This window comes from Neofelis nebulosa, chromosome 1 (assembly GCF_028018385.1).
Source record: "Neofelis nebulosa isolate mNeoNeb1 chromosome 1, mNeoNeb1.pri, whole genome shotgun sequence".
NCBI classification, from domain to species: Eukaryota; Metazoa; Chordata; class Mammalia; order Carnivora; family Felidae; genus Neofelis; species Neofelis nebulosa.
In genome coordinates this window covers 102,746,431-102,756,550 of record NC_080782.1, presented here as the reverse complement: position 1 = coordinate 102,756,550, position 10,120 = coordinate 102,746,431, and positions in this window count along the sequence as shown.

Genomic DNA, 10,120 nt, shown 5'->3' with positions numbered 1-10,120 from the left:
GTTTTGTACAGTTCTACCACAGAGTCTGGAGCTCTATTAGTGATAAAACACAAAAGCTGAGACAATCAACTCCAAGGAAAACAAAAAGCTGAACAAGAAAGGAAATATAATCGTGATACACTTTGACATTTAGCTATTACAGTGTTTACGTAGTCATAGCGATGTATATACTGAACACTGACTTAACACCCCAGTTATTCCACCTCTATATTGGGAGAGTGGGAGGAGGAGGACTTTTCAGAGGCGCATGAGAGGGTAGTGGAGGGAATTTCATAAGAAAAGTAAGTTCTTGTCTGCCATAGTAGCAAGTCCATGGGTAATGTCTACGATAGAAAAATCAAGAAATAGCAGTATAACCATATTATTTAGAAACATTGAGGCAAATTACTCCCTCCTGCCAAAAAAAAATAACAACTAAAAGGAACAGAAATGGTTGCTTATTGGGAGAGGACTCAAGGGCAGAAAGGTTGGGAAAGGGCTGGTATTCATTGTTATTAGCCACTTAGTATTATTTCATTTTTATTTTATTTTATTTTACTTTATTTTAATGTTTATTTTTGAGAGACAGAGACAGAGCACAAGCAGGGGAGGGGGAGAGGGAGGGGGACACAGAATCTGAAGCAGACTCCTGGCTCTGAGCTGTCAGCACAGAGCCCGATGTGGGGCTTGAACCCATGAACTGTGGGATCATGACCTGAGCCAAAGTTGGACACTTAACTAACTGAGCCACCAAAGTGTTCCAGTATTATTTGACTTATAAATGACATATGTCAAAATTACTTTGTTTAAAAATTAGATTTAGGGACAGCTGAGTGGCTTAGTTGGTTAAGTACCCAACTCTTGATTTCAGTTCAGGTCATGATCTCAGTTATGAGATCAAACCCTGCATCAGGCTCTGCTGGGCATCAGGCCTGCCTAAGATTCTCTCTCTCTCTCTCTCTCTCTCTCTCTCTCTCTCTGCCCCTCTCCCCCCCCCCCGCACTCTCTCTCAAAAAAACAAAAGTAAATAAAAAATGATAATTAGATTTAATATTTAGGAGATGAAAGAAGAAAGAAAGAAAAAGAATGAAAGAGAAAAAGGGAGGGAGGGAGGAAAGCGAGAAAGAAACTGCGATAATTTGTAATAGGAAACAGTCAATAATGACACAAATAATTATTTACTTTCAAAGTAAAATAAAATACAATTTGTTTTCATTAAAACTAGAAAAGGTTAAAAAAGAAATAAAGAAAGTTATTCCAAGTTGGGCATGGGAAAACACCCTCCCTGCCATATGAGCTTGCCTAGCCTCTCAGGCGGCCAATCTGGCTTCATACACCCTCCACTCTGCCAAGCCCATCCCAAACGTGTAATGTAGCTATTGCTTATAATCCATGACTCTCTTTCCAGCTAGGCTTAAACTAGAGCTTCAGAATCTTTTTCAGTACTACCCTCAAGACAGTCATAACCAAGTGATCAGAATTAACACATAAGATCAAATGAAACTATTTGCCATCCTGGGATAAAAATACAAAAATAATACTCTCTTAGCCAAAATTCTCTAATAGAACTCAAAGCTAAAGCTTTTGAGCTAATGCTTTGTTGGAGGTACAGTCTTAGTAAAGCATTAATGAAGGAAAAAGGGAAGTGAGTCAGGGAAGGAGGGACAGCCAATACACTGTAGTGTGTTATCAAGCAATATAGCTGTTTGCTCTAAACAAAACCTCTGGCCAGAGAAGTGACATGTAACACTGCTCCTCAGAACAGTCTGTTGAGTGGAGGAAGGATGGACAACTTTTCTGCTTGTCCCTTCTTATCTTCCTTTCACTGGTCAGAGTCTACCCCACAGGGCATTAGCCCTCACCTCCTTTCTCAATTGTATTACTTGATCTCTCCAGACAGCCCTGGGAGTGCAGTGGCCTCTAGAGGGTCCAGTCCAGCCAGACGCCAGGAACAGCATCCCTCCTTCTAGGTGGCAGAGGCAGTGGTGGCTCTGACACTTGCCAGGGCAGCTCCATCAGGGGAGCAAGGCAACCAGGGCCAAAAAGACTCAGGTGGTGCATAAACCAAGTTTGATACAAGTATGATCCCATTTTTGCAAAAATATTTAAAATCTATATAATAGAGGTATTTACCATGTATATTTGCATAGGAAAGACTGGAGGAATATGCACAAAAACATTTACAGAGGTTACATCTAAGTGATTTTTGCTTATCTATATTTTTTAGATTTGCTAAAATAAACTTTTATTTCCTGTACAAAATAAAGAAGGGGAGATAAATCCTGGTGATTAAAAATCATATTTTAAAGTATAATAGCATCTAATAAATCACAAAAAATTTAAAATATGATACTCATTAACAAAATTTGAAAGTAAAAATGACCTTTAAGGAATTTTTGTAATAAACAACAGAAGGTTTATATGACCAAATATGTATTGAATAATGAATACCAGAAAAATAGGCACATGGAATAAATAGGAAATCCATAAAAGAAAATATGTATATGTATGAAATAATTATTACAATTAGAATCACAAAAGACAAATTTTTAACCCATCAAATTGACAAATATTTAAATGTTAATACCCAGTGTTGGCAAGGGTACAGGAGAAAACTCTTCATGCATTGATGGTAGGTACATAAACTTTGTGTCCTCTGGAGAACAATTTCAGAATCCATAGTGTTATAAATTAAATTGTGTTTCCACCTCTCCCCCCACCACAAAAAAATCCATATGTGAAGTCCTCACCCCCAACTTGACTATATTTAGAGATAGAGCCTTTAAGCAGATAATTAAGATTAAATGAGGACATAAGGGTGGGACCCTAATCCAATGGGATTAGTGTCCTTATAAGAAGAAAAAAGAACTGAACTCACTCTCTGTATGTGAGGAGAGGAAGATCCATGTGAGGACATAACAAGATGGTGGCCATCTGCAAGCTAGGAAGAGACACCTCACCAGAAACCCAACCCCTGCCACCACCTTGATCTTTATCAGTTAAGCTGAGAAGGTCCAGAAATGTGGAATGAGTTTCTCAATGTCACATAGCTAATTGCTGTTATATGCTGTTATAAGACTGAGAGTTACTTATGCATAAAGAAATAAGATCATCATAAACAATGGAGAGTCAAGACATATGTGGCAAGTAAAGGAGACTGAGAAGACAATGACAAGAATAGCTAATGCTAGAGAAGAAGTTGTGAGAAAATAAATTCCCATCATTAATGCCTGTGGTATCAGGTACGACTTTGGACAAGTTGCTAATTGCTTAGTTTCTCAGCTTCTCCATCGATACAAAGGGCATGATACTATCTACCTCACAGGTCTACAATGAAGATTAAGTCAGATAATGAGGTTATTGTAATTGAGGGCTACTCTAAGTCGTAGCCGCAGAGTGGGTACTTAGGATTCAGAGAGCCAAAGGATTTCAGACCAGGTCCAGCCTGCTCAGTTGTGTGACCTGTGTGGTCAGTTGTGCAAGTCATTTTACCTCTTCCATCTTCAGTTCTTCATCTTTTTTAATTTTGTTAACATTTATTTATTTTTGACAGAGAGAGAGAGAGAGAGAGAGAGAGTGTGTGCACAAGCGGGGGAGGGGCAGAGAGAGAGGGTGACACAGAATCCAAAGCAGTCTCCAGGCTCTGAGCTGTCAGCCCAGAGCCCGACTCGGAGCTCAAACTCACAAACCATGAGATCATGACCTGAGTTGAAGTCGGACGCTCAACCAACTGAGCCACCCAGGTGCCCCCAGTTCTTCATCTTTAATGAGAGTTCTGACTAGCTCGAAGGGTCCTTGTGACCAAACCTCATAGGCAGGAAATCTGCATCACATCAATAATGGGAGGTGTTGTGACTTTAAGCAGTATGAAGAGAACATAATAAACTGCATAGTGATGCCCTGATCCTCTGGAGATAAGCAGTCGTTGCCAGCCTTCCGTGTTAGAGGAGATTTTCACATTAAACAATGCCATTGCCCACGTGATAATTTCACAACAACTGATTACAAACATACATCATGACAAAAGCTTCTAAGCATTCGGCATTGCTCTTCAATTAATTTTTATTTTAATTAAACCCAATAGCAACCTCATGTACTTGAAAAATAGTAGCACTTACATGGGAGACACTTCCTTTACCTCACTTGCGGGCCATGGTTGGTGCCCCTAATCCTCTCGCAGACCCCTCTAGACTCCTCAAAGACCCTCGACTTAAGAACCACTCAGAGGGCAATTTGGGAACCACTAACAAAGAGGATGTCTTCTCAAGGCTTTACCAGGGAGAAAGATCTTTTCTTTCAGTGTCTGTCTCCAGTTTGAAACTAAGCCAAAAAGTGCAGTTTACTTGTAGCCTCTGGGAAGACTTCTCCTGGTTGGAGTGTCAGACAGCGTTTAGACACCTGTGTAGCCCCTGGGCATCCGTGGGGACTGCCTTTGACGTGAGTAATTCACCCTAGATCCAAGAGGCATCGCCCTCATAGAGCCAAAAGTATGAAAAGGTGACAGATTGAATGGTTTCCTCCTTGGATAATCTTCACAGTCAAAGAGACATTACCCTTGATTCCATGAAAGGCTCATCCCTTGAGCTGAAATCCTATTGTTCACTGTGATTTTGTTACTGAAAACACTGGAGCCTGTGCTTGAAATGTGTAGTTTCCAGTCACTGTCTCTTAGTCTCTATTTCCTCAGCAAAAAAAATGAGTGAAAATAATGCCAAATTCAATGAGTTGTTAATAAGATAATTATTAACAACTTGGAATTTGATAAATTCCAAAGCACTATGGAAATGTTAATTATTGTTACTAGTAGTATCGTGTAATTTTTCAAGTTAAAAAATACTGTTTGTCTCTCTGTGGAAATCTGGCAACCCAGATAGAAAGTTTTTTAACAGCGTACAAAAATGACCAATTTAATCCCTAGGAAAATCCTTCTCCGATCATCAGCCTGTCAAAGGTGCCTTCTGTGCGTAAGAATGATCTATAGAAGCCCGAAGGTTGATTATAAAATCTCAAGTGTCTGCTTGCCTCGAGCCATTTTAGATGAGCTATTCAAAACGCATCCAAGTAATCAGTTTGCTCTGATAGACAGGAATAACAAGGAGGAGGGCTTGATTTCCCCTGCTGAAGACGAGACACGTCCATTGTTGTCTACCTTTCCATAGATCACATATTCAGCTCTTTGTTCTTACTTTACAATATGGCTTGAGGCTTAAAATCTGTGTTCAAATTTATATGCTAGGGAGGACCATGTTAGTTACTTTACAAAGAATTCCAAAAACTCACAGGCAGAAATGAAACCAACCAACTCCATTGGTATGCAGTGTTCTCTACAAATTAAGGGCATATTTGGAGTTTTGGAAGCGAATTATTATTTTATATGCATATGTGATAGTAAGGTCATGAAAGTAGAATCTTACTAAATGCATCATCAAATATTTACTCTGGTCTTGTCTGTTCTGTCTTAATGAGAGAATACTTTCCATACAAATTATTAATATCCAATTAAAATCCCAAAATCTTGTTAACTGGAACTTGGGTGCACTGCGCATGTCCTAGAAGTCACAAGTCATCACAGTGCACTGACAGAGCACAGAATTCAGACCCGGACTGACTGCATGTTATGTCAACTTGAGGAAGTCTATGTCATTTCTTGAGTCTCCATTTTTTCATCTATAAAATACGAGTAAAAATGCTTCCTAACAGAATGAAATGAGAAAATGGAGGTGAAAATATTGGCATCATTATATAAATGTTAGTGATTGTTGTTGCTATTATTGGCAAGCCATAAGGACAAGAACTGTTGGCCCAATTATTCTTGGTGGCCCAAATGCAGTGATTGATACTGAGATTATTGTCACTGCTCTCACCACCTCAGACGAGTATGAAGAACCTTAGGGAAAAGATGGGTGTATTCTGCAATATTTACAGAGGAAACTATGTAATTCCTGGGATTTGCTTCACAAATGAAAAAGCAAGTTGTAAAACAACACAAGCTATATGCTTCCTCAGAGATAGACATAAACATAAAAACAGACATGAATATAGATACATAGACCACAGAGAAATTGATGCAGAGATGATTGTAGGTATAATGTCTCATAATACACAGGGATTATATGTAGGTATAATAGGAGAGTTCTCTCCTTTGTGACATGCCTATATTTTCCACCTCCTTTGTAATGAATGAACATTTTTATTTCTACAATTTTTAAATAGGTATTTTTTTCATTGTTTAGTTTCTTTTTCAAAAAGATATTAGAAAAAAAAATTTAAGTTACAATATTCATGATAAGAATGCAAAGCACTAACTCCACTCTGTCGTAAAACTAACAAGACCTCCTGGTAATTTTAGCTTTGAACAGGCTAGTCCCTCCACTTGGACCATTCTCCCAGCTTCACAATCAATCCTGTTTTGCCTTCACGTGAATATCTAAATGCATCTCCTCAGAAATCTCCTAGCTGGTCTCTCAAGTGAACCTCGTTGACTTTACTCATAGTGCCTGATATAATTTTATAATTATATATTCTTTTGTTTGTTTCCTTGTTTATTAGTAGTCTCACTTACCTGTGAGACTCAAAGTGCCAAGGCACAGAGACTGTGGTTGTTTTCTTCATCACTGTGTACCCAGTGCCTAGCGTAGAGCCTGGTGCATAAATATGTATTGAATGAATGAATGAATGAATGAGCGAGCCAACCAGGATCCATGCAGGAAGGCAGATGTCTTCACCCAGATAGACCCAGGTGCCTCAGACTCTTAAGGTGACCACAGGGGTTAAGTCAACAGGCATCAAAGTGCTGGCATATCAATAAATATTTGCCTGCTGTACTAGAAATGAAAATTGAAGTGGTCATGAATGACTTCTATTTAAACTCAAAGAACTCCTCAGGGCAAGGCTTACTTGAAAATTCTGGAGCTAAAACAGACCTTTAAAACCAAACTCTCTCCTGCAGACGGAGAAACTGAAACCAGAGAAATCTCATAGCCAGGATCTCTGGTCCTGGTCCCAGGTCCCACCTGCCAGGCCAGCAACCTGTCCCAGCTGCCCCTTGCTGACCCCAGTGTGATGGCAATATAACCCAGGCACTCACAGACTGAGAGCCTAAGAGGTTCTTCTTGGCATCTGCTAGCACAAGGAGTCTGAAAGTAAATGAATAGACTTCCTTTTCCAATGCCCTTTTTTATACGTTGTTTATTACCCAAAATACAGATTCATATCTAGTTTGACACCACCGTTCTTTTTATTGTAGAGCTGCCTCAGATCCCAAACCAATACAAAGCTCACTTTCTCCCCATACTTTTCTACCACACGAACTCGCTAGTGTCTCTCAGAGCCACGTCTGGGTTTAATCATTATTTGGCTTCTCTTGGCATTTAATAATATATTTAAATACATGTAGTAAGTGCTTACTGTATGCCAGGCAGTACTTTAGACCCTTCACGTGTTGTGATCATTCAACACCCACAACCGCCCTATAAGATAGGTGATATTATGTCTATTTGAAATGCGTAAACCGAGACAGAGAGAGCTTTAAATAGCTTGCCTAATCAGCAAACAGTGAGCTGGAATTGGACCCAGGCAATCTGGCTCCAGAAAACACATTCAGAACTACACATGTTTTTTGGAGGCGGGGGTGGGGGGTGGGGGTGTTGTTTTGTTTATTCCCTGTTTAAATAAAACGTGTTGATTTCTGTGTTGTGCATTATAGTACAGGGGTACATGATCCAGGACTGCAGGGAAGAACGTTTTTTCCTCAACAGTGGCTTTTATCTCTAAATGCAAGGCTGTCACTCAACTCATTTCCACTTCCCAATCAGGGAAGGTGGGAGGAGGAAGGGGAAGGCAAACAGCTTCCCTCTCTTCCAGCAACTTCTCATTTTGAAATATTTCGAACCTACAGAACAAAATAGAAAGATTTTTTTTTTTAATGGAGCCAAGAGCCTTTTAGCTAGATAGATTTATTAATTGTGGATATTTTGCCATCGGTTTTTAACTCTATATAAGTAGGATAATGCTGAAAGTTACACAAAGGAGCATGTCTTACCATATAAAAGGAAGATCAACAAGCCAGTTAGAAACATTCCAATGGAAACGGTTGATTTGATAAGAAATGTTGTGGATGATTTTCCTTTTTATTCCCTTTATTATTAGAATGCTTGCCCCACAAACAAAAACACAAATAAGAGAGAAGATTTTTTTAAAGAAGAAAAGCATCAAATCCGCAGCAGAACGCTAGCAGCCTAGCCTCTCCAAGTGAAGAATAAGAAGGTAGGTACCTGGTAGTGTGGAAACAGAAAGGGCTTCGGCTCTGGGTTCCAACCCCAGCTCCATCGCTTGCTGAGCTTTGCAATAAGCAGGCAAGTTATTTAGACTTTCTGAGCCTGTTTCCTCATATATGAACTATGTGAGGATTTAGTACAAATCTGTATTTCCAATGATTCTAGGGTGGAACCCAGCAGTCAGTCTTTTTAACAGATCCAGTGTAGGTGGTCCACAGAACAATATTCTGAGAAACAGTGAGTAGGAAGAGAACTAACTCGGTGTGTTTAATGGAGACCAATTACAAGAAAGAATCCAGAACGGGGGAAGAGGCCCCCCCCAACCCTTCACATGGTCTCCTCAGGTCTCTTCCTCCACCCCCTCTGCCTGCTCCCTTATCCTCTCCCACATTGGAGGCTGCACACAATTTTGCCTCTATGGCTCCAGTTTGGGCTTCTCCAGGTAAAGGCCTCCTATGCCATTTTCACCACCACACCTCATCCACGTTTTCCACTGGTGTCCAACAAAAAGCTTCTGCTGCAGACAGCCCAGTGTGCTGGGCACCATTGGGACCCTCCCACCGGGCCTCACCCTCTATCTCCTATTCAGACCTCAGCTTCAGTTTTCTTCTTCCAAGAAACTCCCTACCACAGCCACTCTGAGTTCTCCCCTCTACCTTGCACTTAATTCTACTTTGCTTTATTCTCCACCTAGACCGTTGTTTCATTCTGGGCATCGCTACATGTGCTCTGAGCTCCATCAGAACAGAAGCAGTGATTCTCCTTCCTCTTCTTTCTTTGTGACGCTTAGCACAGTAGTACAGTACACATAGTAGGCACGCAACTCAGCCTCTATTGACTGCCTGATTATTTAGATGACGTACGGAGGAAAATGAGATGGGATAAAGGATGAGCACAAATGTGGAGCCTCTTGTAGTCTGATGAACCCACACAGGGGCCCTTGAGTATGGCTGAACCAGTCTTCAAGGGTGTTTTAAATAATGAGCTATATGTGGCTGAATAAAAGTAGAGTTCAAGATAAAATCAGAAATAAATGAAAAGCAATTGGTAAACAGCTGCTGTCACATGCTCTGTTGTGTCTTTGATGAGTTTCAATTAAAAATAGCCCTAATACATCAAAAAAAAAAAACATGGTGAATTCCCTTTATTGTCCCTTTAATGTGTTACTAAGGAGTTATTGGTATCATTTCATGGCTCCAGCACAAATGCCTCTAGGATTTATTGCTGGGTTCACATCTCTGCTCTTTTATGGATTTCTTCCAAGAGGGGCTTGAATACGGGGCTCCCATTATATGTCCCTTGTGGTAGGTTGGCTAGAGCAAGCTGCATCAGCAAATGGCAATAAAGCTCACCAAGGCAACAACTGTTCCTCACCAGTGTAGTCTGATTTAGAGCAGAATGTTTCCAGATGGATTCTGATGTAACCCTTTTACTTCCATCTTTCGACAACACTGAAACTGAAAAATCAATTACAGCACCCAGGTTCTATAGAAGTTGCTGAATTTTGCTGAGGGTGGGAGGGGGGTGGTAAAAAAATATATACATACACATATATACACATAGATATATACATATACATTTCTCTGTAGACAAAAGCACATTTTGTAAATAACTAAAAAACAATGGGAGAACGTCCAGGAAGATGATCGGTGTGTTTAATGGAGACCAATTACAAATAAGTACTATTAGAAAAGACCTTATTTATTTAAGAGCTTAAAAACAACTTTAATCACAAACTCTTAGTTTGTTATGTCAACAGGCTGTCAATAAAAATCTGGTTCCTGGGCTCAGTAGAGTCACTAGTGCATTCATCAGTCCTGCTTCTTTAACCAGAGGCAGAGGCCAAATCTCATTAGCTTGCTCTG